A 21,743-nucleotide genomic window follows, 5' to 3' on the forward strand; every position below is an offset into this window, starting at 1 on the left:
CCAAATGTAACATAATCTCATGGGTTTACAGTTGTTCCGAGCAAATCTCTATAGCAAATGAAAAGGCTTAGGGAAAGCATGAAACGGGCCCCAATTGTTCTAAGAGGGGCACTTTAAAGCATCCCAAGATCAAGTGAAAATCATTCGTCCTGTGTTACAGAAAGCCTGGGCCTTTTATAATTTACTAGCTGACAACCCGGCGTTGCCTGGGTATTTATAGACGTCGAAGTGTTTGTCTGACAGAGCCATTGAGAGTGGCCTTTCTTTCCCCAACTCCCATGCACATCATCCCTTCCCTCTCCCTTCCCCCTCCCATGCGCTCCTCCTTCCCGCCCTGCCTACGAACCTGGCACTTTGCCCCGAAGCATTTGTCTGACAGGGACCCTGAGAGCGGCTTTTCCTCCCCCTCCCCCCAAATCCATCAGGCTCTTCCCCATTGGTCCACTGGAAGGCGAACATCATGGCTGGCTTTCCAGAGGAATTGCCGCCCTGGGACGCCACACTCTCTCTCCTTACCGGCCCAGGTTCTCCCTTTTCCCTCCCATGACATCACAAGCCCTTTTGGATTCCGCACTCACTCTTCTTAACGGGCCAGGCACTCCAGAGTTATGCTGAAACACACACACATAGACACACAAACACCAGGGGTGTCTTACCCACCCACCCACCCAGGATTTGTTTCCAGAGGTTAAGTCATCTGTGTACCACGTTTGGCTGTAATTGGTCGAGGTGCTCCAGAGTTACATATGGAACATATGTAATACATATACATACACACACACACACACACATGTTGTTGTTCTTTTTCATTTATTTATTTTTGCATCATGTCAGAGGGGGCCAAGAAGATCGATGAGTGGATGGGCTGGGACTCGTTGTGGAAAAGGAAAGCTTCTCCTAGGCCTCTTTCATAGTCAAGAAAATTATTCCCTTGGATCAAGACAGCTTCCTGCTTTACCCGATGATGGGGGAGATTCCTCCCAGCATGGAAACCCAGCAATTTAGAGGTGTATTGAGTCACTTCCTGCATCTTAGTCTCACGTGAAACTGTGAGCTGAACAAATGTCTCATGTTCATAAAGCATAGCATTATTTTGATGCTCCCTTGGCTAGCATCGTCTTCCATTTGCATGTCATCTCTAAATGCCCGTATGGGAAGTCCTCGATTTATGACTGAATGCTTAGCAACTATTAAAAGTTACAACGGAACTGTGAAAATGGGGCTTACAACCCAGATTCAAAGTTCTGACATCTGCCTGCCATTGCTCCTCCTCCTGGCAGTCACCACCTTTGGTGGCGCAGTAGTTAGAATGCAGTACTGCAAGCTGTCTAAGTGCTATTTCTATTGCAGTGTTACTCTGCCCACTCCTAAGAGTTTGATCCTGACCAGGTTTCAGAAGCGAGGTTACGATGGCTAAACGTCATTAAAAATCTGTTGGTGGGTATCTGTCAAGGTTCCAAGTAATACACCCATAGCAAACAGAAATCCGAGGCAAGCAGTTCCTCAAAGAACAAGTTTATTGGATATATCATATTGGCACAGGCTGGTGAAAACCAACTCTAAAGTTTCCCGTGGTATTCATCTAATTAGGTTTTCCCCTTTCGCAAAAAGTCTATCTCATGGTCCAATCAAGTTATTGTCTGGTTGCTTGGAAACTTCACTCCTCCTCTCTTCAGTTACCTGTGGGAATGTCCTTGGTTCCTAGGGGAAACTATTTTGTTTTGGCTACAAACCCCAGCTGTCTCTACTCCCCCCTCCCTATCCCTCAGCACCATTGTGGTGGCAATGAAGCCTCCAAGATGGCCTCAGTCAAGCTAGCTTCAGAGTTGACAGTATCTTTCTGAAAAGCCCCTCTTGTTAGCCAAGACACCTTTTCCATTTAGGCTGAAAGTGAAGCATCACATAGTTGTAATATTGTTAATCTGTTATTAAGCTTCCAAAACTAATAATAATAATAATGATTTAATAAACCATAGCACGGGTGCTTCGTTCGTCGCATAACTGCGAATGGAAATATGCTTCATGAATAAAAACTTGCTGTCAACATACATCGTGTTCAAAATACTGGAGCATATGGTGTGTGATTATCTGTATTGTCAAATGCAATGAAGTGGATTTGGCTATAATAAAAAATGTAATATTTTGGAAATTTGATAATAAACAGTGCGGGAATTGACAGCTGTGATTCTCGGAGATGAAGAAATGGAAGAGCGTCACAAGACAGGGCGCATAATGTAGACCTGGGAATAGTTTGTTTCCCTCGCAAAGCGGATTCACATACTGAATTTATTCGGAAGCAACGCAGGCCGTTTGGTTGGGGGAAAATATATTAAATACTTCAAAGTTGACGTTCCGTCAGTTTTAATCAAAACTCTTTAAGAGTGTAGGATTTAATCAATTCATCAGTTACTTCCTCCAGATGGGATAGTTATTAGATCTTTTGCGTTAGGTATTGTCTAAGGTACATTTGGAATACCTGAGCTAACTTTGACAAGTGACATATTAATATTTACACATATGTATGACTACAAGCTGCGCACGGGGGAAGAAATGACACGTGGGGAAAATGCTAACAGAAGTTTTGATGAGATCCACCATAGTTCTTCTATCCGGTTTCAACAAAGTCATATCCCTTCCGTCAACTTCTAAAGAATGGTGGCTAAAGAGATGGGCATCTGGTATTCTTTGCTTTCCTATAATTGGAGCAGTGACCCACAGGAACAATAATTAGCAAGCTCCTTTGATTGATTAGCACAGTTTTTAACAAGAAATGAACCATTCTCTGTTGACCAAATTAGATATTTAGATGCCATGCCCCATCCCTGACAATTGTAAGGACAAACGCTCACCATTTTTGATAATCTGGGCTCTTCCAAGGACATTTCCAGCAGTCTTCTTGGACGTGTCTGTCTACCTTACCTGTTGACCTTTTTTCCCCTCAACATTGTTGTTTTCTAGTCCATTTTTAACTCATGTCATAGGTCCGTTATAGTCTCCTAGTACTCATCTTTAAATACAAATTTTGAAGGCATCTGTCTTCTCAGTTTGAAGAAATGTTGATTTCATTTGTGTTTTTTATTGTCATAGCAATATTTCTATCCTTCATGAATTGGTTGTTCTTTCTCAATAGACAGTCAGTCACTAGGGTTAATCTCTTGTTACTTCTCTTGTGCTTTGTTCATTTTAGCCGTTCTCATCCTCAAGAAGAGCAATATATAGTAACCTTTGTGTTCCACTATCAAATGTGAATTATCAAAGCATGCTACAGTAGTTGGTATTACCAGAGTCACCTCAATATTAACTCTGATTTATTTATTTTTTACTGTCACTTTGGACTTTTATAACTAACTCTTCTAAGCCTCATTTCTTTTCTAACAAAAAAAGTGTTATCGGTGTTAGCTAAAAGTCTCACCATTTTTATTCCGGTTGTCATCTCTTCTGATCCTGTCAATCAATCTTATAAACATATTCATTGTGCAGGTTAAACAGTTATGTGTCCTTATTTCCCTCACTTGGTAATGCCGAACCACTGTCTCTCCAAACTAACAGTAGCTTCTGGTTCGTTGCAAAGGTTCCTCTGACAAATAATCAGACATTCTGGCGCATCCATTAGAGCTGGGACAGGAACGGGAGTTCACCCCATTGTGCAGTGCTCGGCTCTCCACCCTGGGCTGTTAGCTTTCCAGCTGACAAGCTCAGTATCTTTTATCAGTTCCTCTACCTTTCATGAAACCTGTTATTTGTCCTTCAGAATTTCTGCCTCTACAGTTCCTTGGACCTGATTTTTCTCCCAAGAGGGACAGCTGGCACAGCTGGATTTGGCCAGGCTGTGCTTAAACAGGCAGTTGTGAAGGACCCCAAAAGTGCTTTTTTTTTTTTCAAAAGGCACCTGGACTTTGTTTTCCCTTAAAGATGTTTCGCTTCTCATCCAAGAAGCTTCTTCAGAACTAGGAAGACATCAACACAGCAGTAGGAAGGCTGGAGAGAATTGGGTGTGATTGTCCATTAAGTTTTTATCTTTGTCCTCCCCATCCAAAACTGAATTGAAAGTTTATTGGCCCCTTCCCGATCACTGCTCCATCCTTCTAACGGCCTCCCATTTCTTATTGCCCAATTTTATGAAAATACACCTGGAATTTCAACACTTCCTTGTGTGAGAAGAAGCTTCCTGTGCCTTATATTTAGCAGCTCCTTGGAAGCTCAACGTAGATGAAGCCACTATATCAAGGTAGTCATCCCCTGGACCAGTGATGGCGAACCTTTTTGGGCTCGCGTGCCGCAAGTTGGGGGAGCGCAGGGGGTTCGAGTGCAGGCGTGCCGCACCCATAATGCAACGTGCGACCCCCCCCAGTGCGCATGCGCGCAAAACGCGCAACCCCCCCATTTTTACATGTTTTTTTGCCCTCCCCATGCTCCAGGGGCTTTATAGGAGCCTGGGGAGGGCGAAAAGAGCCTCCCCCGACCCCCCAGAGGCCCTCCGGAGGCTTCAGGGACTGCCCAGAGGCTTCCCTGAAGCCTTCGGAGTGCTTAAAACCACCCTCCGAACAAACTGGAAGTGGCTTCCGGGTTGCTCGGAGGGTCGTTTTAAGCGCTCCGAAGGCATCAGGGAAGCCTCGGACGGTCCCTGAAGCCTTCGGAGCGCTTAAAACCACCCTCCGAGCAAAACGGAAGTCACTTCCGTTTTGCTCGGAGGGTGGTTTTAAGCGTTCCGAAGGCTTCAGGGACGGGCCCTGAAGCCTCCGGGGGGGGGCGGGGGAGGCTCTTTTCGCCCTCCCCAGGCTCCTATAAAGCCTCTGGAGCCTGGGGAAGGCGAAAAATAGCTTTTAAAAAGGTGAACTCAGTTGCCCAGCGCGCGCATGCGCGCTGGCCAGCTGACAGGGCAGCGCCTCGCGTGCCCTGACAAATGGCTCCGCGTGCCACTTGTGGCACGTGTGCCATAGGTTCGCCATCACGGCCCTAGACAATATTATCTGTAAATTATCATTCAGAGATTGCGAACCCTCTCCCTTCTCAATCTTGATTAATCCTGACAGTAGAAACTTGCAGATCTAGTGCCTTTCTGAATTAATTAATTAATTATCATCCCTCTATAGCAGTGGGTTTTTTCCCCCTTATCTTGCCTTCTGGTGCTTCGGAAAATAGGTTGACCCCAGGGGTCAAATCAACTTACCTTCGCTACCAGTTCACCAATGTGAGCACACGCACCACTCCGTGCACGCGCAGGACCTTCCATGCATGTGCAGAGCATCAAAAACAGGACGTGATGACGTCCGGGTAGGTGGGCGGAGCCCGCTTCCGAGCATGCCTGCAAAGGTAAATAGAACAGCGGGGGGGGGAGAGAAATCCGCTGTGCCACCTGATTTAGATTAGCTAGAAAGCAGGAAATCCGATGATTCTGACTAATATAAATCGTACGTCACAGCTGGTCGTCAGAAATAGCGGTTCACCCTAACCAGTAGCATTTTTTTTACGACTGGTTCAGGCGAACCGGACTGAACCAGTAGCATTTCACCCCTGGTTGACCCCCTCTTATTTGTGGAAACCCCTCAAATAAAGCCCTTCGCTTATCATCGCCATAGGCAACAAAAACGAAATGTACAGGTACAGTATAGGTGGTACGTTGCTCAACAGTAGTAACTGTGAAAGGGATCTTGGAGTCCTAGTGGACAACCATTTAAATAGGAGCCAGCCGTGTGCAGCAGCTGCCAAAAAAGCCAACACAGTTCGAGGCTGCATCAACAGAGGGATAGAATCAATATCACGTGAAGTGTTAATACCACTTTATAATGCCTTGGTAAGGCCACACTTGGAATACTGCATTCAGTTCTGGTCACCACAATGTAGAAAAGATGTGGAGACTCTAGAAAGAGTGCAGAGAAGAGCAACAAAGAGGATTAGGGGACTGGAGGCTGAAACATAGGAAGAACGGTTGCAGGAACTGGGTATCTCTAGTTTAATAGAAAGAAGGACTAAGGGAGACATAATAGCAGCGTTCCAAAATCTCAGGGGTTGCCACAAAGAAGAGGGAGTCAAACTATTCTCCAAGGCACCTGAGGGTAGAACAAGAAGCAATGGGTGGAAACTAATCAAGGAGAGAAGCAACTTAAACTGAGGAGAAACTTCCTGATAGTGAGAACAATTAATCAGTGGAACAGAATTGCCTCTAGAAGTTGTGAATGCCCCAACACTGGAAGTCTTTAAGAAGATGTTGGATAGCTATTTGTCTGAAACGGTATCGGGTTTCCTGCCTAGGCAGGGGGTTGGACTAGAAGACCTCCAATGTCCCTTCCAACTCTGCTATTGTATTGTATTGTATTGTATATTTCCTTCATATTGTGCAGCTGAGGAACAATCACCATAGCTGGGCACACCGTATGAATATGGGGAATTCTTTGCTAATAGGAAATCTGAAAATGCCTAAGGTAAAAGTAGGTCAAGAGGCTGAGGCTAAAAACAGACAAGCGAGAGGATCAATTGGGGTCAGGAGCAGATCTCCCTACTACCTGTCCGATGTTTCGGGTTTCCATTCCTGCCTCCGTGGTCTGTTGTTGCAGAGGGTTGCTTCCCCCCCCCCCCACGTATAGATTAAGATGAATTGATAATACGAAGGAGGTAATGATGCAGAAAATGGTGTGTAAATTAAATTTGCAAAAGGAAAATATGGGGACGAAACCAAGAGTATGTGCAGGAAAAGAGGTAATGTAGTTCTTGTCTGGAACCGGGCACTTTTGTAGTTGTGATGCATTGTCAAGGTCACCGGTTTGAGCATCTTCTCCGGTCCTCAGCCGAAGGATTCTGCTTATCTATTAGTTCCCCTTTAGAGGAGAGGCTTTGTCTGGACAAGGTCTCTGGGCTTGGGGGGTCTTGGAAACAGCTGCCGACGCCTCGTTTGAAATGAAAACGAAGCCTGGTTTGAGTTTTAAGATACCTTGGATCTAAGCCCCTCCAATAACTTAATTCCAGAGTAGGCCCACTAATCCAATGCAGAAGCCCGCATGAGGTGAATTTCGTATGAAATGTTTAGAGACTGTGTCTGTCAAAATTGACCCGAGAGAAGAAAAGAGGCAGCAGAGATGGATTTTAAGAGTTTCTTCTTTTCAGATCCGCCCTCATTCAGGTGTTTATATAATCTCTTCTAAGTTCATCCAAGATGTTTACGAGCGCGATACTTTCCATGTTTCTGGGCATCATTGTTTACCTTGGGCCTTTGGTTTGAGTTGAAAATGCCAATAAAATAAAACGAAGATTGGTTGCCAAGCGGGGCCCTGGTGCCGCCTGCATTAACCCAGTTTCCAATACCAAGCTAGCCCCCCCCACTCCTCCCCCTCCAGACGGCAATCCGTTGTAGTAGAAACTGTTCTTTTTTTTTTTTTGATAAAACTGACAGAAAATGTTCAGCGATTAAAAAAAAAAAGAGAGGCTCTTTCGTGATAAATTCGTTGTCTTTTTTTTTTTTTAATGAGAATTTGCTGTGCATGTTAAATGAGAGGAGCAGGTATTCATTTTTAATTTTGGATTTCCTGGCGTTCTGTGCTGAGCTTGTAACGGCACGTTAATAATTGTGGTTACAAGTTCTGATTGCAATCATTTAGTGAACAGAAATGATAAAATTGTGATGGGTAAACACTTACTCTGAGGTGTCTAATCAGACGCCCCAACCTGGCGCACGGGTTTCCTTCCTGGGAATCTTAATCTTCGTGACATGAAAGAGAAGGCATAGGTCACGTTGACAAAATAAAGTTTAATTCGTCGGCTTTTCCCAAAGAATCCTGAAAATTACAGGGGTTTCGGTGTTCTCGGGCTGACATTGTTCATCTCTCTGGTGAACTATACTTCTTAGGATGATTATTATTATGGTCGGTCACGCAGTTAGCCAGTTGTTGAGACTGGATTTGGCATGTTTATCCACCTATCGAGTCCTTCCCGAAGGCCTGGGAGAGGCAGATTTTTAAAAGTATTGTCATAAAAAGTATCATTGCAGGATTGCCAAGGAAAACTGCCTTTTGCTATTGTGATTCTGGGCTGGAAGAGACCACAGAGGACTTCTAGTCAAACTCCCACCCCACAGCAGGAGTCCTTATACCAGGGGTGTCAAACTCAATTTCACTGAGGGCCGCATCAGCATTGTGTTTGACCTTGGGGGCCCGGAGTGGGTGTGGCCAAGGTTCAACATCACTCATATGGTGACCCAAGCGCTCTGCCAACAAAAATGGGTTTCCGAGTTCTGTTTTAGGCTGTGACAGCCTCCTGCAACCCTATGCTAGGAAAAACGGAGCTAGGGAGGGCTGCCCCCAGCCCTACTGAGCTCAGTTACTGGCTGTGCCAGCCTTCTGCAACCCTCCCGAGCTCCATTTTCGCTGGCAGAGGCACCATGGGCCAGTCCTTCACTGTTTCCAGGGTGGCCCTGTGGGCCAGATCCGCGCCCCCCCCCAGGCCTTGAGATTGACACCCTTGCCTTATACCAGCGATGGCAAACCTTTTTTGGCTCGCGTGCCATAAGTGGGGGGAGCGCAGGGAGGTCGTGTGCAGGTGTGCTGCACCCATAATGCAATGCGCGACCCCCCCAGTGCGCATGGGCACACTACAGGTGCGACCCCCCCCATTTTTGCATGCTTTTTTCACCCTCCCCAGGCTCCAGAGGCTATATAGGAGAATGGGGAGGGTGAAAACAGCCTCCCCTGCCCCCCGGGAAGCCCTTCGGAGGCTTCAGGGACCTTCAGGAGGCTTCCCTGAAGCCTCCGAAGCAGTCAAAACGACCCTCCGAGCAAACCGGAAGTCCGGTTTGCTCGGAGGGTCGTTTTAAGCGCTCTGAAGGCTTCAGGGACCTTCAAGAGGCTTCCCTGAAGCCCCCGGAGCAGTCAAAACGATCCTCCGAGCAAACAGGAAGTGCGTTCCCGAACTTCCAGTTTGCTCATAGGGCCGGTTTTTTGCGCTCCGGAGGCTTCAGGGAAGCTCATGAAGCCTCCAGAGGGCCTCCGGGGGGAACGGGGGGATGCTCTTTTCGCCCTCCCCAGGCTCCTATAAAGCCTCTGGAGCCTGGGGAGGGCGAAAAATGGCTTTAAAAAAGGGTGAAGTCAGCTAACAGGGCAGCGCCTCGCGTGCCCTGACAAATGGCTCCGTGTGCCACCTGTGGCACACGTGCCACAGGTTCGCCATCACTGCCTTATACCATCCTGGACAAAGGACTGTCCAGTCACTTCTTGAAAATGTCCAGCGATGGATCACCCACAATTGTAGGAGGCAAACTGTTCCACTGGTTAATTGTTCTTAGTATCAGGAAATTCTTCCTTAGTTCTGGGTTGGATTTACCTCCAACCAGCTTCCACTCATTACTTCTTGTCCTGCCTTCTGATGCTACAGAGAATAAATTGACATACTGCTCCCTGTGATAGCCCTCCAAGTATTGGAAAGCTATCGGATCTCCCCTGAGCCTTGGTCACAGTCAATGCCCAAGGTGTTCAAGTGGTGCCCCAGATGTTTTGAAATTGCATACAAGGTGCCTGTTACTGTTAGTACTATCTTTGCTTTCTTTTGCCCCAGTCGTTCTACTTCTATTTGCTGGTATTTTGTGATTTTCTCCAGTTCTTTCTCTTATTCTGCTGTCCAGACTGTTTTGTTTTGTTTTTTGGTCTTATCAACAGTTGTTAAGTCTTGGGTGTCATTTGGTAGATGCTTGTCTATTTGAATTCTAAAGCTCGAAGCACTTTAGCTTCTTCATTTTTATAGTACTTTGTCTATTTTGTGGCCCCATTAGTACTTGCTTCAGGCAAGTGGTACTTCTTGCAGATGTTCCAAAGCACCATTGTTGATACTTTGCCATGCCATTGTTTGTAATCAGTCTGTGTGATCTACCGGCAATGGCTAACTAGGTGGTCCACTGTTTTTTCAGCTTCTTTACAAAAAAAGCATAATTATTATTATTATGGATCTACATCCGTGATGGCGAACCAATGGCACGCGAGGCTTGCCCTGTCAGCTGGCCAGCACGCATGTGTGTGCTGGCCAGCTGACTTCAGCCTTCTTTTGAGGTCATTTTTCGCCCTCCGGAGGCTTCAGGAGCTTCCCGGTAGCCTCCGGAGTGCGAAAAACCAGCCCTATGGGCAAACCGGAAGTTCGGGAATGGACTTTCAGTTTGTTCATAGGGCTGGTTTTAGCCTTCCGGAACCTTCAGGGGCCTCCAGGAGGCTTCCCTGAAGGCTCCGGAGGGCAAAAAAAGACCCTACAAGCAAACTGGAAGTCGGGTTGCTCGTAGGGCCAATTTTAGCCCTCCGGAGCCTTCAGGGAAGCCTCCTGAGGGCTCCTGAAGGCTCCGGAGGGCTAAAACCAGCCCTACAAGCAACCCGGATGTGACTTCCGGTTTGCTTGTAGGGTCGTTTTTTGCCCTCCGGAGCCTTCAGGGAAGCCTCGCGACCCCATGGACAATGTTCCTACAGGTCTTCCTGTCCTCTACTATCCTCTGAAGCCCATTTAAGCTCACGCCGACTGCTTAGATGACTCTGTCCAGCCACCTCATTCTCTGTCATCCTCTTCTTCTTTTGCCCTCCATCTTTCCCAGCATTCGGCTCTTCTCCAGGGAGTCTTTCCTTCTCATTAGGTGTCTCTGCACCACGCTAATTGCCGGGGCCCCGTCCTCCCTCACCCCTTTGGCTGAGCTCCCTTGCAAATGCCATCCATCAAAGGCGAAGGAACTGGAAAAGCCGCTGTCAAAGCCAGAGACAATTGTTGCCTCTTTCTCCTGCTGCGCGACTGACCTTCTGTCTCCCCTTCCCTGCCGCGTTAGTATTAAAATGCCTGGACCTTTTTTGTGAAAGCCTCCCTCGCAGGCCCTCCCTTGCCTGCCGGTTGTCCATCTTAAGGGCTTTCTCTTGTGTCCTCCATGTGATGTCTCCACACATCTTAGGGGCCATTACGCCTTGCAAAGGCAGCCTGGATGTGCTCTTCCTCATTCTTATTCCCTTCCCTCCCAGCACAATAGACGCCTTTATGCATGCACCAAGAAGCATCCAGGAGCTAATCTTCTCCCTTGACAAGTGTCACTCACAGGCTGGCTGCTAGAGTCAGAATTCAATGAGGTTGATATTTTCCAGCATTGACCTCAGGTGCATTTCCTCCCTCTCTTCTCCTCCCCCCCCCCCCCCGCTTCCCCTTTTCGGCTGACAGCAGATTTTCTTCACGGAGGAAAGGATTCTCGCCGTGGGTAGCTACAGGAGTCTTTCTCGGGCCTGGGTGCAAAACCGAGAGGGAAGAGGTTGATGGAGGGCAAACCGCTATACCTGCCTTCATTTGCCTGGTAGGTGTGATTTGGGGGCAAGCAGGTGTCTTTTTTTTTTTACCCCGTAACTTGGGCACTTTCATGTGATAGAGCCAGGAAAAACGTCCCCTGTTCTGAAATCGTACAAGCTGATCCTCCTAGATCAGGGTTATCTTAACGCTGATGACAGATGCTCTGCAGAGTTTCAATCAGAATAGAGCCCGAAGGGACCTTTAAGGTCTTCTAGTCCAACCTCCTCCTCAAGTGAGAGAACCTGTACCATTTCAGACAAGTGGCCGTCCAGTCTCTTCTTAAAAAACCTCCAGTAATGAAGCACCCACACCTTCTGAAGGCCAGCTCTTCCACTGGTTAATTGTCCTCACTGTTAGGAAGTTTCTCCTTAAATCCAGGTTGCTTCTCTCCTTGATTAATTTCCATCCATTTCTGTTTGTCTTGTCTTCTGGTGCTTTGGAAAATAAGTTGACCCCCTCTTTGTGGCAGCCTCTCAAACACTGGAATACTGCTATTCATGTCTCCCCTAGTCCTCCTTTTCTCTACGAAACCGTTGTTCATATATTTTTGTCTCCAGGCCTTTAATCGTCTTAGTTGCTCTTCTCTGTACTTTTTCCAAAGTCCCCTCATCTTTTTTGTAATGTGGTGACCAAAACTGGATGTAGTATTCCAGGTGAGGCCTTACTAAGGCCTTTGACCTTTCTCCTCTGGGAGTTATGGGCAGTGGTAGGATTCAGCCAGTTCGCACCTATTCGTGAGAACTGGTTATTAACCGTTTGTTGGAAGATATCCCCTTTTGCTTTTTTCTACTTTACAGAGCTAATCCTGTAAGGAAGGCAGGAAGGAAACATTCTGGTGTTGTTTCTAGCCTAATCTTGATTGCCCTGCTTACAGAAACTGCCTCTCTGGTTAACCCTTTTTACTGTCAGGCCTGCAGTCATATCCCTTTTAGGATCTTTGGCCTGCCACACTCTCTCTCTTTCTTTACTATGCTGTTTCATTAGAGGGGTAATTGGAAGGGGGAATAGTATGGAGTAGAATTGTAGAATGTGTTGCCAAAATATAACATTCCTTTCTAGAAGCCCAAGGTCATTCTTTGTCTCTGCACCTCTGCAACTGACCGGAACTAGACGGGTGGGAATGCCAGCGTGGCAGAGGAAGATTGGACCATGTGATGGACTTCTCTCTTTGATTAGTTTCCATTGTTTTTTGTTCTGCCTTTCTGTTGCTTTGGAAAATAAATTGACACACACACCCCCCTTTCCTCTTTTTGGCAGCCTCTCAAATACCAGAAGACTGCTATCATGTCCTCCCTGGTCCTTCTTTTCTCTAGATTAGTCAAAGCCAAATTTTGCAACTGTTCTTCTTATGTTTCAGTCTCCAGGCCTTTAATCGTCTTAGTTGCTCTTCTTTGCACTTTTTCCAAAGTCTCAACATCTTTTTTGTAATGTGGTGACCAAAACTGGATGCAGTCTTCCAGGTGTGGCCTTACTAAGGATTTAGAAACGGTACTAATGTTTCACGTGATTTTGATTCTGTAGCTGGACCAAGTTGCTATTCCTGAGATAAGCTACAAATGAACTTCTCTCCTCCCTAACTTTGCTAACTTTTAGTAGAGTTGGAAGGGACCTTAGAGGTCTTCTAGTCCAACCCCCTGCCTAGGCAGGAGCCCCTATACCGTTTCCGACAAATAGCTATCCAACATCTTCTTAAAGATTTCCAGTGTTGGGGCATTCACAACTTCTGGAGGCAATTCTGTTCCACTGATTAATTGTTCTAACTGTCAGGAAATTTCTCCTCAGTTCTAAGTTGCTTCTCTCCTTGATTAGTTTCCACCCATTGCTTCTTGTTCTACCCTCAGGTGCCTTGGAGAATAGTTTGACTCCCTCTTCTTTGTGGCAGCCCCTGAGATATTGGAACACTGCTATCATGTCTCCCCTAGTCCTTCTTTCTCTTAAGATAAACATACCCAGTTCCTGCAACCGTTCTTCATATGTTTTAGCCTCCAGTCCCCTAATCCTCTTTGTTGCTCTTCTCTGCACTCTTTCTAGAGTCTCCACATATTTTCTACATCGTGGCGACCAGAACTGAATGCAGTATTCCAAGTGTGGCCTTACCAAGGCATTATAAAGTGGTATTAACACTTCACGTGATCTTGATTCTATCCCTCTGCTGATGCAGCCTAGGACTGTGTTGGCTTTTTTGGCAGCTGCTGCACACGGCTGGCTCATATTTAAATGGTTGTCCACTAGGACTCCAAGATCCCTTTCACAGTTACTACTACTGAGCAAGGTATCATCTATACTGTACCTGTGCATTCCGTTTTTGTTGCCTAAAAGTAAGAACCTTACTCTTTTCACTATTCTATGCCTTTGTTTGTACGACCAAGGATTGCATTAATTTTTTTTTTTTTGGCTGCTGGCTCATGCTTAAGTGATTGTCCACTAGGACTCCCAATTTCCAATTGGAACTTTCCAGAGTTCAACCAGGAGAAACAAATTGTGGTATTTCCTGCATTGCAAAGCTCAGGCTAACTCTCTCTCTGGTGTTCTGGCCCCTCCTGGTGATAATAGCAATTGGAGATAATATGTTTTTGCAGTGCAAGAAGTCCTCAACTTACAACCATTTGTTTAGTGACCACTTGAAGTTACAAGGGCACTGAAAAAAAGTGGCTTACAACTGTTGCTCACAGTTACGACCATCGAGCTTTCCAGCCAGCTTCCAACAAGCAGAGTCAATGGGGAGAATCTGGGTTGACTTAATGACCACTTCACTTAGCAGCAGCAGTGATTCCCTTAACCATGGCAAAAAAAAGTCATAAAATTGGACACGACTCACTTAACAACCGCCTTGCTTAGCGATCAAATTCTGGTTCCAATTGTGTCCATAAATTGAGGAACTGCTTTTAGCAAGGGAATAGGTAGAATGGATATCTTTGGCCAGAGTTTCTCTCTCTTCCCCCGCTCCCCATGTTTACAGTTTTATTAGCTTATAATATAAAATGCAAAAGCAAATAGTAGGAAAAAATAAGGGAGGGGAAGTGAGAAGTTAGAAAAGAAAGGAGAAAAGAGGGAAAAAGGCATTGACTTCTGCCTCAGCAGCAGAATAAGACAGTAACTACTTTTACATGATAGTATAAACTAGCCATTTCTATAACAACATACTGTACCTATCTAATTGGTAAAAACCCCAAAATCAAACATTCATTTTTTCCCCCATCTCAAGCACAAAGTCCAGACTTTGGAGTTCACTTTGCTTTTATTTTTCTTGATGGCCAGTCTCCTTATTTGACCAGGCAACAAAATTTTTGCATCCTATACGGTTTTAGTTCTCGGCTTACAATCACAATGACGCTCAAAATTTATGTTGTTACATGAGAAAAGTGTTAGGTGAGTTTGCCCCATTTTACGGCTTTTCTCGCCCCGTTTGTTAAGTGAATCAGTGACCCCAGGACACTGCAACCGTCATAAATGTGAGTCAGTTGTCAAGCATCCGAACGTAAATCATGTGACTGTTGCGATGCTACAATGGTCATAAGTGTGAAAAGTGGTCATAACTCACTTCTTTCAGCGCCATTGTTTCAACTTCTGCCCTTAAAAATACGCTATAGGTAAGGTGACCAACTTTTTTACAATGAAAAGGAGGACAAATAAATTGGAAAAAATATTGTAAATAAAAAAAATATTTTATTCATTGCAACAATAATATACTAAAATATGATATATGCATAATAAAAACATTTGTAACATTTTATATTGTAATTATGCTTACATGCCTGTTAATTATTATTTAAATGAGTACTTTTCCATTGAATTGCCCCCTACTGCAATACAAAATTCTCCTCTGCAAATATTGCAGAAAACAATGACATCTTTTTTTGATATGAGGAATGGAAATTCCTTTTTCAATTGATCGTTGAAATGGCATTTCCTCTTTTTTGATTTTTCCATCCCTAAATGAAATTTAAAATTAAAAATAAAATATAAAGCTACACGAACGATGCAAGCACATTATGAATAAATAAAATTAATTATTACAACTAAAATTTTAATAACATAAGCGAATAAACTTCACTAAAATTTAAATTTAAATTATTTTACACTTCTGTTTACAAAAGGGTTGTATAAATTTGTAAATAAAATTATACGTATTTGGAAATTATTAAATAGATAATGAATTAATAAAATATGAATTGTACTTACCTCTGTATAATTGAATATTCACTGAGAAAGAAATAATTACCGTGAGTCATTCAATTGCCGACGTGCCGTGAGTCTACTGCGTGCGTATGTGCCGTGTTGTGTTTCGGTAAGAAGTAAACAAAGCCACTTGCACGCGGCTCTCTCTCTCAAGGTCTCCCATGCGGAGTGCATGCGTCTCATAATCACATCTTATACTGCACTATACCGAGCCTTGACGAATTGTCATGTCAAATACAAATATGTCACATAACGCGCAACAGATTAGTCTTCAAATATCGAAAAGGAGGACATGTAGGAGGACACTTTTCGAGGGAGGACAGAACTTACAAAAGATGGACTGTCCTCCCTAAAGGAGGACAGTTGGTCACCTTACTATAGGGCACTGCACACCAGACCGCCTAGACACAAGGACAGTTTTTCCCCGAATGCCATCACTCTGCTGAACAACTAATTCCCACAACACTGCCAAATGATTTACTAAGAATGAATTACTATTGTTCTTCTCATCCTTCCTAGTATCAAACTCTCCCCACATATAACTATAACCACGTTGCTTGTATCTTTACAATTTATATTGTTTTATTTGTTTACTAGTAAGATTTGATAGCTTATTAGTAACCTTGGCTATCTCTAAGTGTTGTATCTTATGATTCTTGATGAGTGTATTTTATTTTTCTTTATGTACACTGAGAGCATCTGCACCAAAGACAAATTCCTTGTGTGTCCAATCACACTTTGCCAATAAAGAATTATATTCCATTCCATTCCATTCTATTCTATTCATTGTAACTTTGAACAATCACTAAATGAACTGTTATAAGTCAAGAACTACCTGTATTGCACTAATGCTCTTGGAAGCATATGTTAATCAGCTGAAGATTTTGTGCCTGCTTGCCCTTTAATTAAAAAAGGGATCCAGTGGTTTCAGAGAACCAATCTACATTTTTAGTAGTTCTGGGGCTTACTTAATCTTAGTAGTAGATAGTGCACTTGACTGCAAGGGACCGGTATCCTAGATCTACTCTTTGTTTTCCTAGAGATCAGCCTTGGATCCAGAATGCAGATACTAGTCTGTGGTGAAAATCCTCAAGGAACTTTCTTTAAATCCCTAAAAAACTCCTTTGCATCATTCATTGATTTGATGATACTAAGGGCCATGTAAAATGGACTTTTAAATTAAAGTTGGAAACCTGGGAATTATAGCTTATAGAGACGGCAATTCTCCTCCTCCCCCTTGGAGTCATTAATTAGTCTCCCTTTTCAGTTTCTATCTACAGATTTTGAGTCTTAGTCCATCACAAAGGGCTGCCTTCTGAATTGTAGTCAATGTTGTTATCATAGTTTCCATCGCACAGTCAGCCAGATGTTCAGACTGGGTTTGACATCTTTGTCTACCTATCGAGTCCTTGGCAAGGACCTGGGATAGGCAGATCTGGATGTTTGACGGTGTTACAGATATTGTCTCAGGATGGAAGCAGTTCCAAGTAAAGCCGCCTTCTGCAATTGACTGATGGCGAATTTGTCAATGCCTATGGCTGTGATGGCTAACCTTTCTGTCGTTGAGTGCTGAAAGCGTGCATCACAGCGCGCACGCCTGCACCCATAATGCAATGTTTGTGCGATCCCCGGGCATGTGCACGCCCCTCGCACATGAACGTGTGACACCCACCCACACACCCTGTTTTAGGCCTCATAGGCCTCCCTGCAGACTCCTAGGACCCAAAACAGGCCGTATGGGGGCATGCCACTCCCACGCATGCATACATATGTCCCACATACGACCCGCCCTGCATGCGCAGCAGAGACCTGAAAATCAGCTGGCCAGCGGGAAGCACACATGCATGTACAGTGGAGCTGAGCTGGGGTGACGGCTTGCGTGCATGCAAAGGGGGCGTTGCGTGCCACCTATGGCACGCATGCCATAGGTTTGCCATCACAGGCCTATGGAGTTCAAGTGGTGCTCCAGTTGTTTTGGGATTGCACCGAAGGAACCTATTAGTACTAACTTTGCTTGCTTTTACCACCGTATTTCTATTTCTATTTCTATTGTTGTTGTTGTTGTTATATTGTTGTTGTTATCATTATTATTTTGATTCTGATGCAAACTCTCAACATAAATGCTGTGCAATAGCTCTCTGCCACTGCCTGATGCCCTCTGAGGATTTTTCTTTATCCAAAAATGAAAAAAACACTTTTACATTTCTCCCCTCCAATGTTAGAGAATTGACTGTCCACTGGGCAACATCTGGCGCCGTTAGGCTTGCGGAGGAAAACAATATGGTCATATCTGGAAAAAAAAAAAGAACAAATAACCAGAAACGCTACTAAGATCCTCTTCCTCCTCCATGAACCCCTTTCTACACAGAGTGATCTTTGGAACAACGCATCTTCCAGGATCCTGAAAAGAAAAGAAAAAGCCAGAATTGCAGTTAGAAGTTAGCAAATGCCATAAATAAAACAATTCATAGCAGATGGGCAGGCCAGTCATTTGCAGCAGGTCTCATTCCAGGTGCTAAGTTGCCAGTCCGTGGTGGGGCCTGCCGTGTTATTTATAGTTTCCCATATTTCAGCTGATCAGTGGGTGGATCCCGCTGTCATTAAGCTCTTGCTCAGCTCGAAATTGATCTCTTTCTGCAACAGGACTTCTCAACTGGCCCTCTGGCAGATACAGAAAACTCTGGATGACAGAAGTATATATTATCCAATACAATAGCAGAGTTGGAAGGGACCTTGGAGGTCTTCTAGTCCAACCCCCTGCCTAGGCAGGAAACCCTATATCGTTCCAGACAGATGGCTATCCAACATCTTCTTAAAGACTTCCAGTGTTGGGGCATTCACAACTTCTGGAGGCAACTTCTGTTCCACTGATTAATTCCTAACTGTCAGGAAGTTTCTCCTTAGTTCTAAGTTGCTTCTCTCCTTGATTAGTTTCCACCCATTGCTTCTTGTCCTGCCCTCAGGTGCTTTGGAGAATAGCTTGACTCCCTCCTCTTTGTGGCAAGCCCTGAGATATTGGAACACTGCTATCATGTCTCCCCTAGTCCTTCTTTTCATTAAACTAGACACACCCAGTTCCTGCAACCGTTCTTCATATGTTTTAGTCTCCAGTCCCCTAATCATCTTTGTTGCTCTTCTCTGCACTCAGCCCCAATCCCTGTTGTCTTTAACTCCTTTCTGCAATTCTGAGCTGGGTAATGAAGAAATATTGCTCCTCTGTTCTCGTCTTGCTCTTTCATAAAATGATTCCTTGCCAGGCGATCTTTTCCAAGCCTATATTTGCTTTTTTGTTTTTTTGCTCTTCGCTTGCGCTAGAGACAGTTGAGTTGATGGCTGCAAAGAAATTGTCTCTTTCGGCTGTCCCATTATTCATGCACCTTTCTTGTTTACACCACTAGCTTTGTCAGCTAGCCGCTGCAAACCATAATAATAAAACAACTTTTAAAAAAAAATAAAAAAAAATGAAGAAATGTGACCAGGCATGCTGGGCATAATAATATTAAAGCTGGCGTCACTTAATTTTTGCCTTTCCTCGATAAACGAGCCCCCCACTCGGTCCATTAATAACTGGAAAAGCAGCAAAAAAAAAAGTTGACACTCTTTTAATTTATTTTCTCAACTTGCCTGGTCATATCCCTCCCTATTTCTAATGCTGGTGGGAATTGCAAGTGGCTTTCGCACAGTCAATGCATAGATTGGTGTGAATCAATACAGCTCTGCATTATTCACACTCCCCCGTAATCAGGAGGAGAATGTTAGTTAGTGAGCTATCTAGCACCTGAGGCTGTCAAAACTGCCTAAGAATAATCATGCACAAGTCCCACATGTTGCACAGATGTGCTGCAATGTTGGCGGCAGACTTGGACAGTGAGGAAGTTGGCGACGACCAGGAGCCAGTTCTGGAGTTTGTGGATGGCTCTGACAATTGCTCTGCAGCAGAGGCAGAGATGGGGCCAGGACCATCTGACAGTTATAAAGCTACCTTTGGAGTTGGAGATAAGTGGGGCAGAAGAACAGCTGGAGCCTGTTCCCAATGTGCACAAGCACAGAGCTATCAGGAGGAGGGAAGACTGTACAGTAGAAGCCATTTTACGGCAGTACGGTAGAAACCATTTAAAGGCACAACAGGCTGCATCTTAACAGAACACCTCCCCAAGGGGTGTTAGAAGTGTCTTACCCCCACAATATTTGTCTCCAGAGAGTAAGTCATCTGGTTACCAAATTTGGTTGAAATTACTCTAGGCATTCCAGAGCTACACTGTAACACACATACACCCCCAAACACAGCCATTTTTATACATATAGACTTTGCAGGAATACTACTCCAGATCAAACTGTAGAAGAACCTGGGGGTGGAGTCAAAAGAGTGATTAGCTTGGAATCCTTATGTAGCCACAAGTGAGCTAAATTCAATCTGCTTGAATTCCATGTGATCCCTATCTGATTCCACGCAGGTGCTAACAGTTGGGAAGATTCCTATACATAGGCATAATTAACACTAATCACTTTTAATTAGACCTTCATGTGTGGATTTGGCCTTTTTATCAGCGCCTGATACAAACTGAATACTTTCTATTATCACACATAATTCCTTAGTATCGGCAGCAACAGCAGCGATCAACAATTTAGAATCATATGCTAATGTCAGTTTTGAATCTGAATAAAAGATTATATCACTCTAATCAAAATAAAAAGAGCTTATGACTCTAATCTGAATATTTAATATTTTTTTTAAAAAAACTTTTCAACTCCTGACTTTTTGTGAATTTTATCAGCTCCTTCCAATCTCGAGTTGCTCAGTCTTCCCTCTTCAGCTTCTTCTTTCTTCCTTTATAGATTTGATGCATTTAAATTTTAGATCCACATTCTTTATTACATCATGCATTTTAATGTCAGCGGGAAAGAACACGGCATTTTCTGCATACCAAAACACAGTCACCTTCAATTTTGGGCATGTGCGGACTTCAACTCCCAGAATTCCCCAGATAGCATGCTGGCTTTTTGTTGTTGTTGTTGTCAGTCACTAAGTCATGTCTGACTCTTCACAACCCCACTGACCATATCACGCAAGGACCCCCCATTCTCCACTGTCTCCTGGGGTTTGCCCAAATTCATGTTCATTGCATCGATGACGCCATCTAATTCAGAAGGATGGAAGAAACAATGTCCTCTACAAAATCAACTGTTACCATTGCAACCAATTCTGTGTGGGACAAACATCTTGTCAATTAAAAACCAGGATCCACAAACACCGGCTGGCGGTCAATTGCCACGATTCCAAATCCTTAATCTTTATCCCCACCAACACTAAACAGCACCAGTTCAATTGGAGCCACACAAAGGTCTGGCACTCCACAGTCAATTCCATCAACAGACACATCAACCTACAACCAACCTGCAAACCCCTCAGAATCCAAATCAACCACACAGACAACCAGAGACAGCACTGACCTGCAACTCCCCCCCCCCCACTAGCAGTTCTGTTAGGGTAATGTTGATTTAACAGCTGACCAGCTGCTGTAAGGCTGTAAACCGAGATGATGCAATGAGAATGAGTCAACAGGGATATCACTTTAAGAGGCTGTCTATATAGGAGAGGCCCTGTATTTGTGCTGATAAATAAATAAAGGGAGACTAGTATAGATCTATTTCAAGCTCTTTAGCTCTCATCAGCTAGCCATACCCTTACTGGGATTTGATATATAGCCCAGGTTCAAATCCCAGTAAGGGTATGGCTAGCTGATGAGAGCTAAAGAGCTTGAAATAGATCTATACTAGTCTCCCTTTATTTATTTATCAGCACAAATACAACACACACACACACACACACACACACACACATGCCTTGTAGATAAACCACTGTGTGAAAGACAAAACCTCTGTGTACTGTATTTTGCTTCTGAGTTGCCTCAAAATAGTAGTCACACTGTGCACACTCTGACAAGTTCACCTCCCCATAACCCTGAGCTGATATGACCTACCCGTCACAAGACTTACTGATGATTGACAGCTGATCCATCACAACACTTTACTCATCCATACCCGAAGTCCTTATAAACAGAAGAATACTGATATTCCCTAAACTCCATTGAGGATGTTACCTAGCCTGGTAATGAAATGTTTGGCAACCAACCCGCAAGCACAGAGAATGTACCTTCATCCACATCCTACACCCAAGCTACAGATATTCGCTACTATTGCAAAACCCTCCCTCCATCCATCTCATATTTAGCCATCCCCTTCTTTTGTGTTCAATAGCATGCTGGCTTACTTAAACATTT

At 44.3% G+C, this 21,743-nt stretch overlaps 1 protein-coding gene across 9 annotated transcripts in view; it reads left to right on the forward strand.

The window, feature by feature from the left end:
- Positions 1-21,743, forward strand: part of MSI2 (musashi RNA binding protein 2) — a 689,288-nt gene that overhangs the window by 497,913 nt on the left and 169,632 nt on the right. The window lies entirely within an intron of this gene.

The sequence above is a fragment of the Natrix helvetica genome, assembly GCF_964273705.1.
Source record: "Natrix helvetica genome assembly, chromosome: 2".
NCBI lineage: Eukaryota > Metazoa > Chordata > Lepidosauria > Squamata > Natricidae > Natrix > Natrix helvetica.